The following is a 19,938-nucleotide window of genomic DNA, read 5'->3' on the forward strand; positions in this document are numbered from 1 at the left end:
GTGTGCTTCTACCAGAACACAAGCTCTACAAAGCACCCGGGGCCTGTGGAATTGTTTGAAGAACACTGATTTGAAGTACATTTACGTATGTATTTTCAGCTGAGGTAAGGATCCACATTGGGAAAGCATTTCGCTGAACCTTCTAAAGGTGAGAGCTGTGCCCTAACACAGAGTGAATGGGTGCACTGAACAACAAGCTACCAGAAGTGGGGATTGAACCCACGTGGGCATTTGCCCATTGGATCTTAAGTCCAACGCCTTAACCACTCGGCCATTCTGGTGGTAGAAAATAGCGGTTTAATCAATCTTTGTGTTCGCCACTCTGTGAAAACTGCGCTCATTCTTTCAGCTCCTTGAAAAAGAGGTGGAGCCTCATCTTCCTTTCCGGCGCAGGAGGACAAAATGGGCGACTCCCACTTCAGGGGGAACGTCTCGCTTCTTTCACTTTGTTCCCATGCTTCAAATGTTTACATCTTGAAATCCTAAATCGAAGTGACACCTAACCATCCCGAGTAAAGCTCTTGTTGCAGTGAAAAACGTGGCTGATTCACAAGAGGATTTGTTTGGATTTGAAGTGATTCCTGTTGAGGAGTCGTGATAGCTAATCATGGCACACTTTTAGTGTTTTGGCAAACTAGTTTCCTTCCGGCCAGCTAGTGAAAGGCAGCAAGGTGAGGTTATCCTGTGACAACGTCATTCCTGAAAATGTCCAACATTATTTTTGCAGGTTCGACTTTTCCTTAACCTCAAACAGCTTGATCTAAATTTGTCTGGCTGTACTTGGAGAAGAAAAGTGAATTCTGTGTCACTGTTGTGTGTGGAAACCACTCTGTCAAGGCTGACTAAGGAGCCTGGCAATGACAAAGAAGACCAGATGTAATTACAGGGTACCCTCTGAAGATCATTCCACTACAATTGTTTTCCTAGTCTTGTTCATTTCCATAAAAATGTTTAGAGATCTTCAAATGGGTTTCAAGCAAGACGTTCAGATATGTAGGGCTTCACGCATTCCTTTAAATAAAACGACAGCTGGCTTGAGATCTTATGGTAAAGGGGCTCTCTGTTGTCACAATTTGAAAAGAGCGAATCTGCCTTGTGAATTTATTCTGTTCATGAGAGAAAACGTTTACTGAACCCTGCCGGGTTTCAGAATAAAACATCCAAATCCTGCGGGAACCGTGTGAGAGGGTTTCCACTGTTTTTAGATGAGTGGCAGGAAAACGTGCAGAGGAGGTTCAGCTTGATAACAAGCAGAAAGCTCTTTCACCGACAAGAAATAAGCCAGTGCTCATTATTTAACAGCTGGACAGGAGCAGATTTTACTAGAGGAATTTGAGTTACCTGAAAGATAAAATGTGATTTCGATGGTTCGGTAAAGTGCTCTCTGTGACATTGTTTTCAGCAGGTGGCCGTACTTTAGCAGTATTTTACCCCGCAAAGTGGACTTTAATGAATGCTGGCTGATTGGTACAGTAAGTAGACAGGTGTAAAGTCATTATGGCTTGCGGGTTCGCCCTGCCTCGGGTCCGTCTCCTGCTAAAGTGAACCTTAATTCTTTTCAGAAAGCTGAGTTTCTCCAAAAGATTGTGCTGCAAACCGGGCTGCCAGAGAGACAAATGGGAAAAGGATAAGGGCTAGAATAGACCCTTTGTCACTCCGAGGGACTGTGTGTGTTTTGAGAAGGCGGGACTGTTGCCACTTGTGCATTTGCCAAATTTATGCCAGCTTCATTAGCAAGATGACTCTTAGACCAAGGCGACGTTTCCCTTGAAACACTGTTGCCAATTGCCCTCAGCATTGGAGAAGCCTCCCTTGGATTCTTCTTTGGCTGTGTGTCTACATGGGACAGGTGCCTCCTTTTTACAGTAGTCAGATTGAGACAAGATTTGGAAAGGGGCCAAATGGAGTAATCTTACCAGCGGCTTTTGACTTCGGTTGAACTGCTGGAAGCACGATTCCTTAATCTGTTTTCTGTGGTGCCGACTACACTATGTTTAACTGATCGATGCACTTTCGGGCATCTCAAAATGCAACCATTTAAGCCAGCGTGAGACTACAAGAAAGTAATTGAATTCTATATAAATGATGTCTTTCAGTTTTCGTTTGTCCTCTTTCCCAGATACATGAAAGTTGGCCTGACATCATGAAGAATGTAGGGATGGTCCTTTAACGCCTTGTAAAGACTCTTCCCTATAAATACTTATTTGGTGATTCCACGCTAGAAGCAAACTGTTTGCGAACTTTAAGATACACGTTCATTAGCGAATTTGTTCAATAAATGTATTGATGATCATTGTAAATGAAATGCCTTTATTAATCCGTGTGCCTAGAAAATCTATTCTCTCTGAAGAAGGATTCGGCGAGTACAGGAAAGATTTTAGCCTCAACCAATCAAATGAATGCGTGGGTGAATCGCTGAAATATGCCATCCGTTGCCAAAAAGTTCAAGCGTGGGCGGTACAAAGGCCTTGGTGAGGGTTGAACTCACGACCCCTGGTTTACGAGACCAATGCTCTGCCTCTGAGCTACAAGGCCATACTACTGCATTACTGCTCTAGTCCACCCACTTTTCTGAAAAGGACGAGCATGTAAGCTGAGGGTTAAGGGTAGGCATTGAGTTAATTTCACTTCTGTCCTTCTCTGCTTTTCCATTCCCAAGTCAATAAAGGTAGCAAAAGATCCAGTGTGGTTCTACCAGAATACAAGCACTAGAAAGCAACGGGGGCCTGTGGAATTGTTTGAAGAACACTTATCTCAAGTACATTTATGAATGGATTTTTAGCTGAGATAAGGATGCACATTGGGAAAGCATTTCGCTTAACTTTCTAAAGGTGAGAGCTGTCCACTAACACCGTTCCAAAAACAGAGTGAACAGGTGCACTTGAACAACAAGCTATCGGAAGAGGGGATTGAACCCACACGGGCATTTGCCCATTGGATCTTAAGTCCAACACCTTAACCACTCAGCCATTCTGATGGTAGAAAATGGCGGTTTAATCAACCTTTGTCTTTGCCGCTCCATGAAAACTGTGCTCTTTCTATCAGCTCCTTGAAAATGAGGTGGAGTCTCATCTTCCCTTTTGGCGTGGGAGGCCAGTATTTTACACCGCAAAGTGGAGTTTGATGAATGCTAGCTGATTAGTATAGGTAAGTCTTTTTCCCAAAGTACATACTACTGAATAGAGGAAACATATGCTCTTGAATAGTAAGCTACCAGAAGTGAGGATTTGACTAATTGGGGCATTTGTGCATGGAGCCTTAAGTTTAACCCCTTCATGACATAAGTGCCTCTGATGTATAGTCATTAGTTTAAGAGGTGCCTACCTTCTTTGGAATAGGAACAATGCTGGATTTTTTTCCAAAGTAGTGGCTCTTTCTGGAGCTTTAGTGAGAGACTGAATTGGTGATACAGAACACCATAAAGTTGGTCAGCACAATATTTAAGAATCTCGAGGACTGGATCCATCTGGTCTCACAGCTTTTTCTATTGTGTACATTACAGATCAAAAGTTTTAGAACAGCTCAGTGTTCCAGTTTCCCAGTTTAATGGTCTGGAGTTTATCTTTAAATTTAATGTTGAAATTTAATGAATGAACTCAAAGATAAAGAATAAACTGCCACACGTTTAAATTTAAAATTTAAAATATTACAAATGGGCATTCTTCCTGGAACTTTTAATAGGACAAAATGTACAGAAGTTCTGCAGCAATTAAGGTTAATTAAGCCTTGTAAGTTGAAGCAAATAACTTGCATTGTTTTCCCAACTTCCGTTGATTACTTAAATACCCTCTATCTCTCTTAAAGTAGAGGTGGAACAGACTGTGTTACTACATCCTCTGATGTACTACTTGGACAATATTACAGTGTAGAAAATTCTAAATTCCAGCGATAATGGCAAGAAAACGGCAATTGAGAAATGAAATTGGACTGAGCATTATTAACCTTAGAAGTGTAAGCCTTCCATTTAGAGAGATTGCAAAAAACAAATAAACAAATGTAAGTGTCAGTGAGTACAGTGGTGTCCTGCACAAGCCAAATGCAAGCGGAAACTGGAAGAAGCTCTAAGAGAAAGAGATCTGGCAGACGCAAAGCCACAACCCAATCAGAAGACACATTTCTGAGGGCAACCAGCTTGCATGAATTGTTCCTCACAGCACAACAGCTTCAAGCACAGTTTAAAAGATGTAAAATAAAGGAAGTCTTAGTTCCTAATGTGAACAGGAGACTGTGTGGGGGAGGTTTGACTAAGTGAGTGGCAGTAAGAAAGACATTGCTTAAAATACAAAATAGGACCTTTAAATACCAATGTTGGACTACTGCAGACAGGAAAAAGGTCTTATAGACCTATGATCCATCCATCCATCCATTTTCCAACCCACTGAATCCGAACACAGGGGTCTGCTGGAGCCAATCCCAGCCAACACAGGGCACAAGGCAGGAACCAATCCTGGGCAGGGTGCCAACCCACCGCAGAACACACACAAACACACCCACACACCAAGCACACACTAGGGTCAATTGAGAATCGCCAATCCACCTAACCTGCATGTCTTTGGACTGTGGGAGGAAACCCACGCAGACACGGGGAGAACATGCAAACTCCACGCAGGGAGGACCCGGGAAGCAAACCCAGGTCCCCAGATCTCCCAACTGCGAGGCAGCAGTGCTACCCACTGCGCCACCGTGCCACCCATAGACCTATGAATCAAAATTTAAAATATTTGTTTCATCACATAGGTTGTTTGTACGTTGTCAAATTGTTCAGAAGATGGTTTCTCACTGTGTGACACCAACTGTCAAACTTGGAGGAAGAAGTGTGATGGTCTGGGGTACTTTTGCTGGAGTTGGTGAGTTGCACACAGTGACTGGCATTCTGAATCAAAAGGGTTACCACAGTTTGACTGTCATATCAGCAAATGGTGGCTACTTCAATGAATCAAAAATTGTATTAAAATTTTGTACACTTAATGATTCCTTGACTTATTTTTTGTCATTGATGTCATGAAACATTAACACATTCAATTGTGTGCATTTTCATAACAACTTATAACCTGTAGTGTTCTACATCTCTTCTCCAGTAGTGTAGCTTCATCAGTTGTCTGTTCACTTGGTCTTCATTTATGGGAAGCCCCTACTGATGGTCATAGGTGAAATCTTCACTAGCCATTTCAGTTTATGTGGTAGGAGTTTGTGATGTAGTAAGGACAATGTGATGAAACCGGTCAATGTAAGGAGGTGGCAGTGGGAGGAAAAATCTATTTAAATATCGCTTAACACTCCCTTCTAGCACCTGAGCCTTAGATTGCTCAAGTCCAGTAATTATGCCCAGTCCTTTTCAGACAACTTTCATGTTATTCTACATGAGTTTGTTTTCTATTTTAGCTTGTTAATCTTCCTATTCATCACTCAACTTTTATTTTAGAACTCATTGTGCATCCTTCAGTGCCTCTTTGTCTTTCCATTTGAATGCTTTCTTTTTTCATTCAAGAGACCTCTCAGGTCCTTAGTAATCCAGGTCTTATTGTTGGGAGAGCAAGACACTTTTTTGAGAAGAAACACAGTGTTAGAACAAAAGTTAATTTAGTCTACAAGTATTTCAAAATATCTATATTTGTCCAGATGTCCACTTAAAATTAATGAAAATATCCGAACATCTACTTATTTAGTATTTCACGTCAGTTACAGATTCTCTTTGTCATTCAGTTAAGTCATACCATATCATACTAATAGATGAGTTGAAAGGGCAGTAAACATCCTCCACTATTACATTTTACAGCATTTTGACTCCCGAGATAATAAAGGATTCTATCTGTAGATTTTTGCCCAGCATTTATCACATTCATAACAAAGCGTTTACACAAAGAAAATCTTAAATATGAACTTTTAACTATGCTACATGCCTCAGAGTTTCTGAGAGGCAGACATCAGACAGTAAAACTGGGTAATATCAGTGATAATCATTGATTATGTGTGCACATTGCGGTGTTCACTCCTGGACACTCTCATCTAATCACCCACTAATTCTTTTCATCTATCCATTATCCAACCCGCTATATCCTAACTACAGGGTCATAGGGGTCTGCTGGAACCAATCCCAGCCAACACAGGGCGCAAGGCAGGAAACAAACCCCAGGCATGGCGCCAGCCCACTGCAGGGCACACACACACCAACCACACAATAGGGATAATTTAGGATCGCCAATGCACCTAACCTGCATGTCTTTGGACTGTGGGAGGAAACCGGAGCACACCCACGGGGGGAACATGCAAACTTCATGGATGGAGGACCCAGGAAGCGAACCTGGGTCTCCTACCTGCGAAGCAGCAGTGCTACCCATTGTGCCACCAACTAATATTATTATTTTATTTTATTGATTTTATTGTAATCACACAACATTCCATACAAGTAGATCAATTTTTACAAAAATAGGATTGAAAACAAATCAACCCTCACCCCTGAGAAAGAGAGCATGGCCAACAGAGTAAAACTTGAACCTAGTAAAAATAAGTAAATAGATGAATTAATAAGTGAATAAAGATAAAGGGAGAAGGAATAATAATAATAACAATAATACATTTTATTTATATAGCGCCTTTCCCATGCTAGGGCACTTCACAGAGTTTAAGATTGAATGGCAGGGTATACAGTATATAGGGCTGTACAAACCAGATAAATAAATTAAGAAGATTAAGACAGTGAATTCAGAGAAAAAAGCCTAACAGACAACATAATTGATGGTCTGGCACACACACATACAGGTTACATGAGCATCTTAACATAAAGGTAAACTGAGAGAAAGGTAGTAAAGTCAAGTAGCGCTGAAAGCCTCCCTGAACACATGAGTTTTGAGTTGTTTTTAAAAGAATTCATGGAGTCAGCTGACCTGATTAATTTTGGTAGGTCATTCCAGAGTCTGGGCGCTATACAGCTGAAGGCCCTGTCACCCATGGAGTGTAGATTAGTGAGGGGCACAACAAGATTACCAGAATCAGAGGACCTTAATGGGCGGACAGGCACATAGTGATGGAGAAGGTCACTGATGTAGTTTGGAGCGAAGTCATTTATGGCTTTGTAGGTTATTAGTAGGATTTTATATTTGATTCTGTAAGACACAGGGAGCCAGTGAAGACGGAGCAGGATGGGTGTTATGTGCTCGCTGCTGCTGTTCCGTGTAAGGACTCTTGCAGCTGAGTTTTGAATAAGCTGGAGCTGAGATATAAGATTAGAAGGGGCACCTGCCAGTAGGGAATTACAATAATCGATGCGGGATATGATAAAAGCATGGACAAGTTTCTCAGCATTACAAAAGGAGAGGAAGGAGCAAACACGGGATATGTTACGGAGGTGAAAGTAAGAAAGTTTCTTAATGTGGTTTATGTGGGCGGAATAAGAAAGGGAGGAATCAAAAATGACACCAACATTCTTTGCAGTAGAGGCAGGTTTGATGAGATCCCCGCCAAGATGGACTGGGAAGGCGCTCATTTTATTAAGTTGCACTTTAGTCCCAATTTGCAGGAGGTCAGTTTTGTTGCAATTTAATTTTAAAGAGTTCTGCTCCATCCATGTTTTAATTTCAGCGAGACAGGATGTGAGCTGAGAAAGCTCTGATGAAGTTCCACTTTTAACATTGAAGTAGAGCTGGGTATCATCTGCATAAAAATGATAACCCAGTCCATAGCTACGGATAATATGGCCAAGGGGACGCATGTAAATACAGAAGAGAAGACGGCTGAGGACAGAGCCCTGAGGGACTCCTTGTGTGACTGGCGCTGAGCTGGATCTGCTGTTGCCAAGACTAACAAACTCTTGCCTATCAGTCAGATAGGACTTGAACCACTAGAGGGCAGTGCCAGAGATACCCAGCATGTTCTCCATTCTGGACAGTAGAATGTCATGTCTGACCGGGTCAAATGCTGCACTGAGGTCTAGTAGAATTAATATGCTGGTTTGTCCAGAGTCTGCTGCCATAAGCAAATCATCGGTTACCTGTAGCAGAGCAGTTTCACAGCTGTGCTGCGCCCTCAAACCAGACTGAAAGGGTTCCATCAAATTATTAGAGGTTAGGTAATTGGTGAGCTGGAAGGCTACAACACGCTCAAGAACTTTTGACAGAAAAGGTAAGTGGGAAATTGGCCAAAAGTTGCTACGATTGTCAGCATCAAGACCAGACTTTTTTAACATTGGGGTTACAGAAGCGATTTTAAAAGTGATCGGCACAGAGTCTGCATCAAGGGATGAGTTTATTATTGTTGTAACAGTCGGGATTATGGCATGAAAGCAGGATTTAAGTAATGTGCTGGGGATGGGGTCCAGTACACAAGTAGTCGACCTCATCTTACAAAGCAGGTTATTAACAATCGTAGATGTGACTGGTGAGAACTTAGAGAAGGAGCTGGATGGAGTGGGAAAACAGAGAGAGATATAAACAGATGATGTATTTATGTTAGTTGAATTATTTAAACCTTTAATTTTGTTATGGAAAAAGTGGAGGAATTCCTCACAGACTTCAGCAGAAGAGGTAGTAGAAGGAAAAGAAATGGAGAGAGAATCTACTTCCTCGGTGCTTTAAGAGCTTAATCTAAAATATTATTGATTAGATGTTGCCAGGTTTTGAAAAAGTTCTGCACAGATCCTCAATTTCAAATAGTATAATCACCCACTGCAAACATGTTAAGTCTGCACAAGATAAGGAATGGGGGATTTCAACATAGTATTTTTAAAGAATGACATGTTCATAATGAATTAGCATATTTAATTTAAAATGTGAATGCGCTAAATTTATTCAATGGTATTTTTGGCTTAGTAGTGATAAAAAATAAACACATCAAAATCAATGCTTAAAAAATAATTAAATATATATATATTTTTTAAATTACCATGATTATATTGGATATTGTATTCACATATACTCTATAAAGCTGCTATTGTAACAACACATTTTTCAGCCCAGGTTTGTCACCAAATCACTTTGCTAAGTTCGCTTCAGTATACCAAGAAGACATTAGTTGGCTAATCACACTTACTGAAAGGTAATATTTAATCAACAAGTCAAATTAATTAAAAAAGTCTGATGCTTTATTGCACCATATTTCTCACTTCTATATTTGTTTCAAATTTAAGGCTACAGTATTTCTGTGAAATCAAAACAAATACATTATTGTAGTCTTTATTGCATTGTTTTTCAGGTACTGCACATATGTGCTAAGAATTTGTTACTGCTTAGTCTCTGCAATAATCTAGTATTAGCCTGAACAGGGCTGATTGTACCTGCAGTAATTACTTACTTTAATTACTGGAGAACCATTCTAATCAAATTTAGTTGTTAAATTGCTGAAAATTAATTTGGCTTCAAAAACTCAACAATATGAATTTGTTTGCCAATTAAAGTATGTGGTTTACACAATCCCACTAACTATGCACCTTAGCATTTATAGTCTTCTGGTATTACATTTGAGATCCTATCATTAGAGTGGTCTGCCTTGCTTTCTGCAGACCTCCATTTCCAGACCGCTTTGTGCCTGATCCAAAACACAGGATTCTGTGACATCATTCTTAAAAATGTGACTGGCAGTCAACCTTTAATAGATAAAGGTTATTTTTGCCTCTAAATACAGATATGGATATTAGGCATGCATAAATAAATACATGCAGCTGTATTTCACTAGTAAAGTCTACTATCATAATTTAATGAGTGTAAGACTTCAATAGCAAAAGATAGTAAACTATTTCCTTGAGACTTATCTCCATACAAGTACCGTACTTTCATTGGGTATTTAACCAGCTAATGTCTAAGCTCACTCGCAGGATTTTTATAGTATAACATTCACATGAGATGATGTCACCATTCAATCTAAAATATTTGTATATAAAATTAACCGTGTTTATTTCCATGAGACAATACTTCAGTTTAATGCACATGCAGAAGATAAGACAAATTCTGTTACAAACATAATTAAAAAAAAAAATCAATAGTTTCTGACTGCAGACCTACAATGGCAGATCCCTGGTATCGTTTCATGGATATAATTAATAATATGTAACATAGGTGTATTTTTAGATAATAAACTGTGACATCTTCTCATGGAAAGATTATAGTATTGGAGCAGCCAGCCTATTGAGCAGAAGATGGGCCAGGCTGGATGCCGATTAATATTTTCTCAACTAAAACCTTCCACTTGAACCCATTCCAACAGGATTTTTTTTACCTCCCTAGCATTAGACCAGGTTGTCACTCAGGCAGTGAAAACAGTGTCAGAAGTGTTAGTCCCAAGTGTCACTTGGGCTACTGTATAGACACATCTCACCTAAGTGTTAGACCCGAGGATTACTCGGACTGTACAAGTGCCAACAGTGTTAGTCTCAAGCGTTACTCGAGCAACAGTACAGGCATGTCTTATGTAAGCGTCAGGCCTGAACAACGGTGTAGATGCATTTTCTCCTAGTCTCATAATGGCATCTTATAAGAAATGTTGATGAAGTGAATCTGTTGTCAGGCTATGAAATTGAAATTCACAGTGAGCCTGAAAATGAGTCAGATGAATCCGAAAGTGACACACCTGGGTTTCTGTTGACTCTGCTTCAAATAAACCAGCACCACCTCGTTTTGATTTTGTGGGGCAGCCAGGAATAAAAGTGAATGTTAACAGCCAAGATCCACTTACTTACCTGAAGTTATTTCTTGATGATGATGTGATTGAAAGAATTGTTGTTGAGATGAACAGTGTCAGGTAAATAACCATATGCCTTAGCAGTTTTCCCGTTCAAAGATATACCACACAAAAGACATATTTTCACAGCATTTTCTTACTAAATTTCAATTCTTTGGATCTCACAGCCTTTCAGCTGGTATGAGATCAAATGATGTGAAATAAATTCATCATTATTATTATTTGTATCATTATTATACATTTTACACTTCTGCCTTTGACTTTTAGTGTTTTGCATGTATTAGAAATGGCTGACACGCCTCTGCAACATCGCATGGACATCAGGGACAGTGCCTCTGGATTGGCAGACCGGGGTGGTGGTCCCCCTCTTTAAGAAGGGGGATCGGAGGGTGTGTTCCAACTACAGAGGTATCACACTCCTCAGCCTCCCTGGAAAAGTCTATTCAGGGGTCCTGGAGAGGAGGGTCCGTCGGATAGTCGAGCCTCGGATTCAGGAGGAACAGTGTGGTTTTCGTCCTGGTCGCGGAACAGTGGACCAGCTCTATACCCTTAGCAGGTTCCTGGAGGGTGCATGGGAGTTTGCCCAACCAGTCTACATGTGTTTTGTGGACTTGGAAAAGGCATTCGACCGTGTCCCTCGGGGAATCCTGTGGGGGGTATTCCGAGAGTATGGGGTACCGGCCCCCCTGATAAGGGCTGTTCGGTCCCTGTACGATCGTTGCCAGAGCCTGGTCTGCACTGCCGGCAGTAAGTCGAACCCGTTTCCAGTGAGAGTTGGACTCCGCCAGGGCTGCCCTTTGTCATCGATTCTGTTCATAACTTTTATGGACAGAATTTCTAGGCGCAGCCAGGGCGTTGAGGGGGTCCGGTTTGGTGGGCTCAGGATTGGGTCACTGCTTTTTGCAGATGATGTTGTCCTGTTTGCTTCATCAGGCCGTGATCTTCAGCTCTCTCTGGATCGGTTCGCAGCCGAGTGTGAAGCAGCTGGCATGAGAATCAGCACCTCCAAATCCGAGACCATGGTCCTCAGCCGGAAAAGGGTGGAGTGCCCTCTCAGGGTTGGTAGCGAGATCCTGCCCCAAGTGGAGGAGTTCAAGTATCTCGGGGTCTTGTTCACGAGTGAGGGAAGAATGGAGAGCGAGATTGACAGGCGGATCGGTGCGGCATCCGCAGTAATGCGGGTTCTGCATCGGTCTGTCGTGGTGAAAAAGGAGCTGAGCCGCAAGGCGAAGCTCTCAATTTACCAGTCGATCTATGTTCCTACCCTCACCTATGGTCATGAGCTATGGGTAGTGACCGAAAGAACGAGATCACGAATATAAGCGGCTGAAATGAGTTTCCTTCGCAGGGTGTCTGGGCTTTCCCTTAAAGATAGGGTGAGAAGCTCAGTCATCCGGGAGGGGCTCAGAGTAGAGCCACTGCTCCTCCGCATCGAGAGGAGTCAGATGAGGTGGCTCAGGCATCTGATCAGGATGCCTCCTGGACGCCTCCCTGGTGAGGTGTTCCGGGCACGTCCAACCGGGAGGAGGCCCCGGGGAAGACCCAGGACACGCTGGAGGGACTATGTCTCTCGACTGGCCTGGGAACGCCTTGGGATTCTCCCGGAAGAGCTAGAAGAAGTGGCCGGGGAGAGGGAAGTCTGGGCATCTCTGCTCAAGCTGCTGCCCCCGCGACCCGACCTCGGATAAGCGGGAGACAATGGATGGATGGATGGATGGATAGGCAAAAAACTAAAATCTTAGTGTTTGGTAAAAAAATTAGGGTATTAGAAATAAGAGTTGATCCCTTAGCATTAATAGTTAAAAGCAGAAGTAAATACTGCATTTTTCCATTTATGGACCATTGCAAAAGTTAAAGTTCTTATAATACTGCATGACCCTGGGAAATTAATCTACATTTTTGTTTTTAGTTGGCAGGTTTACTGTAATGTACTTCTAACTGATCTCTCTAAGATATCAATCGGTTGCAGTTAGTCCAGAAGGCAGCAGCAAGAATACTAGCCAGAAAAATTAAATCTAAGCACATCCCACTAGTTTTAGGGTGATTATATTGATTAACTGTTCCCTTTAGAATTGACTTGAAAATACTACTAATGGTATATAATGCTTTAAATAATTTTGTTCCTTCTTATATTTTGGCAGGCCTGTCCCCCTGCATTCCAAGTTGAAACCTTAGATGTTCTAATACTGGTCTGCTTATTATTCTAAGAGCTAAGCATAAAAGAAGTGGTGAGGCAGCCTTTTGCTGTTACACACCAAAAATATGGACTACATTACCAATAGAGATACATCAGACTAACAAAACAGATTATTTTCTCCTAAAAACTCACTTTTTAATTTTTTTTTAACTGCATCATGATTCTGCCCTTAATAAACTAGACATGCATAAACTTATCATACTCTTCAATCTGCAATTATTACCAATCTTTACTAATTTTTTTTGGCTCATCATCTTCCACCCGATCAAAGTCCTGTACTGCAATTGGTGATGTTTGATTGAAAGCAGATACCCCAACTTGCCACGAGACCCACTGCATCAAATCCTCTAATACAAATCCTACAAAAAGAAAATGTTTGTTAGGTAGAATGCCCAATAGGAGGTGGGCAGTCTTTTATTGTGGGCAGTCTTTTGGCATGGAACCCCTACAGATTTTCTTTTTTTTTCCTTAAGAGTTTTTCCCCCCCTCCTGGCCACCCTGACCTTATCACCAAACTCACATTTAAGTGTGCATTATTTGTTTGTTGTATACACTATGTATTGATTATTATTACCTATTTTTAATTTTTCCTTGCTTTTAAGTATTTCTTTGACAGCCTGCAAAGCACTTTAAGCTACATCCTTTTTATGAAAATAAGCTATAGAAATAAATGTTGTTATCTGACTGACCTGTTACATACAGTAGGTTCACAGAGATCTACATGTTTTTGGAAGGTCTTTGCTGCATTCTAAATGCCCTGAAAGATTCCCAAATGCAGGCAGAGGCATTCCGAGGAGAGAATACAGTGCAGCCCTATGCAGAAGATAGATCCATAAACTTGCACCATGATGTATATCTGTTCACAGATATACATCTGTGTGCTATAGAGCAGCACATTAGAGTAGAAATGCTTTCTATTTACATAAGCAAATTCATTATCTGAAGGTACCTTTATAGTGTAGCATTGGCACTGAGTGCTACAACGAATAGATTCTCTGCTCTTTACATGGCTTGTTGAGGCGACTCCCTATCCTTAAAAGGACTGCTTACCATTTGCAGCACTAGTTGGAAAAAGCACCTGGGACTGTGCAAAGGTGCTGTTTTTATAAGCTCTCCTGCTATAAATGATGTAATGCAAACTCATTTTTTTGGCGATTCATCTGTGGCTGATGTAACTTGTCTAGTGTTACTGCAATAGCAACGTGCATGCAGTTGACCAATTACATTTGGAAAAACGGGCGTTGCCGAGAATTGTACTTTCGTTTTTGTCAGTTCAACCACAGTGTCCAAAATGATGTTAATTTGGCGCAGGCCCAAAACATGTGACCCAGTGAGGCTGGGACTTGATTGCAGCGTTCGCAGGTTGGATCTTGCCCTGGAAACATTTTGGACAGTTTTAGGCGAGACAGATGTGCTAAACATGAAGATTTGTGCACATAAGCCACATTTATTCTCATCCTGGTACTTGTAATACACTCTGCAGACTTTTAAGTTCTGTAAATGTGCCAAGATCAAGCGAGTTTTCCTTTTTATCTTGTGACTTTCTCAAAAAGCTTTAAAGGAGTGAAGAGCCTAACAAACAATGAACACAATGCCATATTTTTAAAAGTAGGAAAAGGCTGGCTCCTGCAGCTCAATATTCCTATTCTCTATCACATACTATGTAATATGATTGACCACAGAAGTCTATTAAGGTCTTTAATGACACTGCACTGCTTGTCACTTGCATGAGCAGAAGTGAATCTCATCCCACTAAGTTGAAGCATTTTGCACACCTTACATTGCATTTGTTCGCAACTTGACTACCAAATGCAGACAACCAAAATTCATATAGTACCTTGAAAAATCATGGATGTACAGTAGGTGCACATTAACTACAAACATATACAACTGATTAACTTCAATGTCAGCTAAGTGGGTAAATCCAATTCATAGTTTATATGTGATTGAAACCATTTTGCAAAAAGAGAAGACAGATGCTGAAAAATAAGATCCTGATTGACATCCATGATGTTACAAGAACTGAACTCATAACAGACCAAAATTAACTTAGCAGAGCCTTTACCTTAATCTTGGTTTGTATTCTCTTATTTAAGACACAGTGTTATAATACTTTTTATTTGTATTCTAGTGATCTTTCTTACATGTTTAATGAAAATTTAATGTTAAAGCAGTCAGTATCCTCTCTTCTATGTTAACATTTTCTTAGCAAATGAAATGTCACCTATAATTTCACTTCAGTACTGATCATTATCAGAGGCTGCTACATTTCTATAGTCATTTTTTACCTGTGGCATTTTTGTCAATTAAATATCTGAAAACTCTCATCTCAAACCTGTTTTGGCTGTAATATAGCAGCTAAACATTTGCCTTCTCATTCAAACCACACTCTGCTGCTTTTGGTATCTTGTTTCTAGTGTGAATTCTTCTATGGATATGAAGATGACCTATTTGAGTAAATCTTTTGCCACATTCAGTACAGCCATATGGTTTCTCACCAGTGTGAATTCGCTTGTGTCTCTGTAGCTGCTGTCCATCTGTGAATTGCTTGCTACATTCAGAACAGCAATATGGCTTTTCTCCTGTATGTATCCTTTTATGCCTCTTAAGTTTTTGTCACTCTGTAAACTGCTTGCTGCATTCAGTACAGCAGTAAGCTTTTCACCAGTATGAATCCTCTTGTGTATTTTGAGATTAATTTTTACTGTGAAAGTCTTGCCACATTCATTACAGTTATAAGGTTTCTCCCTTGTGTGAATTCTCATGTGTATCTGAAGAATACTTTTACATGTGAAATTCTTGTGGCAATCTGAACAGTAAAATGGTTTCTCTCCACTGTGAATTCTCTTGTGAGCTTGAAAATGACCTATTTGTCTGAACCTCTTGCCACATTCAGGACAAAAATATGGCTTTTCTCCAGTATGAATTCTTTTGTGATTCTGAAGTTGTTGTCTCTGTGTGAACTGCTTGCTACATTCAGAACAGCAATATGGCTTTGCTCCTATGTGAATTCTGTTATGTATCTGAAGTTGCTGTATGTCACTAAACTGATTGTTGCACTCATTACAGCAATATGGCCTTTCTGCAATGGAACATAAATGATGTTCATTAACACAAAATCTCTGCTGAAACATCTTCTCATGGCAAATAATCAACGTGGAAGCTCCTGATAAATCTGTTATAAGGGAGAGAGAAAAAAAAATAACATAATCAAGTTATTCTGCAATGACATACCAAAGTAGCACAAAGGAAATATAAAAATAGAAGGAGAGACTCTAGAGGCTCCCTTTACTCACCATCATGCCCTCTTTTTTTTTTTAATTTATTAATTTTATTGTAATCATTCCATACAAATAGATCAATTTTTACAAAAAATGGGTTTGAAAACAAATCAAACCCCACCCCTGAGAAGGACAGCATGGCCAAAGGAGTAATACTTAAGGCTTATAAACATGCCTAAATTGTCGAGTTTAATAGGGCAAAAAAGATAAACGGAGAAGGAAAAGAAATGTGGAAATATTCTTATTCTAAAATACTATTGATTAGATCCTGCCAGGTTTTGAAAAAATTCTGTACAGATCCTCTAACTGAGAATTAGATTTTTTCCAATTTCAAACAATATAAAACATCGGTTTCCCACTGACTTATCAGAGGAGAGTTAGGATTCTTCCAATTTAACAAAATCCTGTGTGCCAAAAGTGTAGTGAATGCAATCACCGTTTGCTTGTCCTTCTCCACTTCAAATCCATCTGGAAGAACACCGAACACAGCTGTTAATGGGTTAGGAGGGATTGTGACACCAAGGCTGTCTGAAAGGCACTTAAATATTTTGGTCCAAAATGATGTTAATTTGGTGCATGACCAAAACATGTGACCCAGTGAGGCAGGAGCTTGGTTGCAGCGTTCACAGGTTGGATCTTGCCCTGGAAACATTTTGGACAAGAGAGACAGATGAGCTCGATATATAATTTTAAGTTGAATAATTCTATGCTTTGCGCATATGGAGCTCGAGTGAATTCTCTGCATTGCTACCTTCCACTCCTTTTCTGATATATTAATTAAGAGATCTTTTTCCCATTGTCCTCTTGGATCTTTGAAAGTAAGGGACTCTAATAAAATTTTAGATATTGCAGAAATGGTGTCTAAGTCCTCGAAATTGAGCAGTATTTTTTCCAGCATGGTAGAGGGTTCAAGATGAGGAAAATCGGGCAGGTTCTGTTTAACAAAGTTTCTAATTTGAAGATAGTGAAAGAAATGTATAGCTGGAAGGTTAAATTTGGAATATAATTGTTCAAAGGATGCAAAGATATTGTCTATATAAAGATCTCTGAGCAATTTAATCCCAAATCTTTTCCACATATTAAAAACTAGATATGTTTTTGAGGGTTGAAAGAGGTGGTTCTCCTGAAGAGGTGCCACAGATAAAAGATTTTCCATCTTATTGCTTTCTAAATTGGTTCTATCTTCTGAGTGAGTGAAGCACAATTGGGTTATTAGTATATTTGCGATAACTTGCATTTATTGGAGCGCAGAGAAATGAATATAAAGAAGTACTGTAGGATTTTACTTCTATTGCGGACCAGGCCTGTGAATGTTCATCTATTTGTGTCCAGGTTTTTATGGCTTGTATGTTTGCTGCCCAGTAATAAAACTGAACATTAGGTAGAGCCATGCCACCTTCTGCCTGAGGTCTTTGTAGGGTCGCTCTTCGGATACGTGAATGTTTTGAGTTCCAAATAAATTAGGTTATGGTTGAATCTAATTGCTTAAAAAATGATTTATTGATATATATTGGAATGTTTCGAAATAAAAAAGAAGCTTAGGAAGGATATTCATCTTAACAACGTTAATTCTTCCTGCTAGAGTGAGATGAAGGGTTGACCATCTATGCAAGTCTTGCTTAATTTTTTCCATACAGATGGCGAAATTTTGTTGATAAAGAGCTTTATGTTTACTTGTGATATTTACCCCTAGGTATTTAAACTGATCTGCTATGGTAAAAGGTAGGGTGCCCAATCTAATATTATATGCTTGTGAATTCACTGGAAAGAGTATACTTTTATTCAAATTAATTTTGAGACCAGAGATCTTTTGAAATTCTGTAAGTGCTGTTAAAACTGCAGACTCAGTGTTTTCTGGGTCTGATATATATAAAACCATATCATCTGCATATAGAGAAATTTTCTGTTCCAGTCCTTCTCTGATAATCCCCTTTATCTGATAAGAATTTTGGCAGTGGACCACCAGTGGTTCAATGGCGATTGCAAACAGCAGTGGTGACAAGGGGCATCCTTGTCTGGTGCTACGTTCTAATTTAGTGATAGTGCTGCTGCTTTGCAGTAAGGAGATTGTGGGTTCGCTTCCCGGTTCCCCCCTGTGTGGATAGCGCTTTGAGTACTGAGAAAGGCGCTATATAAATGTAATGAATTATTATTATTATTATTAAATGTTGTTAATACAAATGGAAGCTTCTGGACTGGTGTACAGTAGTTTGATCCATGCACAAATATTTGGGCCAAACCCAAATGTCTCCAATGCAGTGAAAAGGTAGTTCCATTCAATCATATCAAATGCTTTTTCTGCATCCAATGATAATAATGTCTCTGGGGTGTTTGACTTTGCAGGTGAATATATTACATTAAACAGGTGTCGAAGATTGGAAGATAAGTGTCGGCCTTTAATAAATCCAGTTTGATCCTGTGATATTACTGAAGGCAGCACTTTTTCCATCTTTCTAGCTATAATTTTTGAGAGTATCTTAACATCATTATTCAGAAGTGAAATTGGTCTGTATGATGCACATTGTAACAAGTCCTTATTTTGTTTAGGAAAGACAGTGATTAATGCTTGACGAAAGGTTTGAGGTAGAATTTGATTGTCTCTGCCTTCTGTAAATGTTGCCAATAAGAGAGGAGCTAGCAGAGTGGAGAATTTCTTATAAAATTCTATAGGGTAGCCATCAGGGCCTGCTGATTCCCTGCCTTGAAGTGACTTTATAGCATCTTGTAATTCTGATAGGGTCAGAGGTTTATCCAGTTCCTCAGCACTAAAAGTATCTGTGGTATCTGTAATGTATCCAGAAATGCATTAGATTGTGTGTTGTCTTCTTTAAACTCAGTAGAATATAAGGTTTTATAGTAGTCTCTAAATGTGTGCATTATATTTTTATGGTCAATGATTTCATCTCCATTTGTGTTGGTGATTACTAGGATTGCATTGTGAACTTCTTGCTTGTGGATTTGTTGAGCTAAAAGCTTATTAGCTTTCTCTCCATGTTCATAGTAATGATGTCTTGATTTATAAATAAGTTGTTCAGTTTCTTTAGTTGTCAAGATGTTGAGTTCTGTATGCAGAGCCTGCCTTTTCCTATGAAGAGCCTCACTTGGACGCCTGGCTTGTTCTTCATCTATTCTAGTAATTTCGCTTCTTAGCCTTCTTTTAACACTAGAATTACCAGAGCCTATGAAAAAACTCATAGATCCGGCCCACCTTAAATCCCATTGCACCACTCCATCTGCGTCTTTTGTCCTGTAAATGTGCCGATAAATACAAGTAGCAAGCAGCCTGCTATTCCATGCCCCCACCGCCACAGAACGTGCACAAAATTCTCCCAGCTCATGCCTCGATTATCTGGGAGTGAAGTTCTGGAGTTTTAGAGTGGAAATAATAGATCGTTATTTGGAACAAATGCATTTCATGTGTGTTACGTTTCTACTGTGTAAACACATTGTTAAAACAGAAGCATTTTTTATATTTTAGTACTAAATGACAAAATGTTGGCATAAACTATATAATATGTGAAGCCTGATGTCCAAAGATCAAATAAACACTTTCACAAAAGGTTCAGAGCTGATACTGCTACACCACAGAAGCTGTTGTAAGATTTTCTGACTTGTAATCAACAGAACCCCTGACTGTGCAAGTAACATGTATTTATCACCTTGTTAAAAATAGGTGAAGGTGACAGTTCTGAATACAGTAATCCCTCCTCGATTGCGGGGTGAAAATCCGCGAAGTAGAAACCATATGTTTATATGGTTATTTTTATATTGTCATGCTTGGGTCACAGATTT

At 39.9% G+C, this 19,938-nt stretch overlaps 1 protein-coding gene and 3 non-coding genes across 4 annotated transcripts in view; all 4 read right to left on the minus strand.

Moving 5' to 3' along the window:
* LOC114669508 (presenilins-associated rhomboid-like protein, mitochondrial) overlaps positions 1-19,938 on the minus strand; it is a 1,019,231-nt gene that overhangs the window by 798,024 nt on the left and 201,269 nt on the right. The window lies entirely within an intron of this gene.
* trnal-uaa (transfer RNA leucine (anticodon UAA)) lies at positions 199-281 on the minus strand. Its single transcript has one exon. It is a non-coding gene; the product is annotated as a tRNA-Leu (tRNA).
* trnat-cgu (transfer RNA threonine (anticodon CGU)) lies at positions 2,464-2,535 on the minus strand. The gene has a single exon. It is a non-coding gene; the product is annotated as a tRNA-Thr (tRNA).
* trnal-uaa (transfer RNA leucine (anticodon UAA)) lies at positions 2,895-2,977 on the minus strand. Its single transcript has one exon. It is a non-coding gene; the product is annotated as a tRNA-Leu (tRNA).

This window comes from Erpetoichthys calabaricus, chromosome 2, assembly GCF_900747795.2.
Source record: "Erpetoichthys calabaricus chromosome 2, fErpCal1.3, whole genome shotgun sequence".
NCBI classification, from domain to species: domain Eukaryota; kingdom Metazoa; phylum Chordata; class Cladistia; order Polypteriformes; family Polypteridae; genus Erpetoichthys; species Erpetoichthys calabaricus.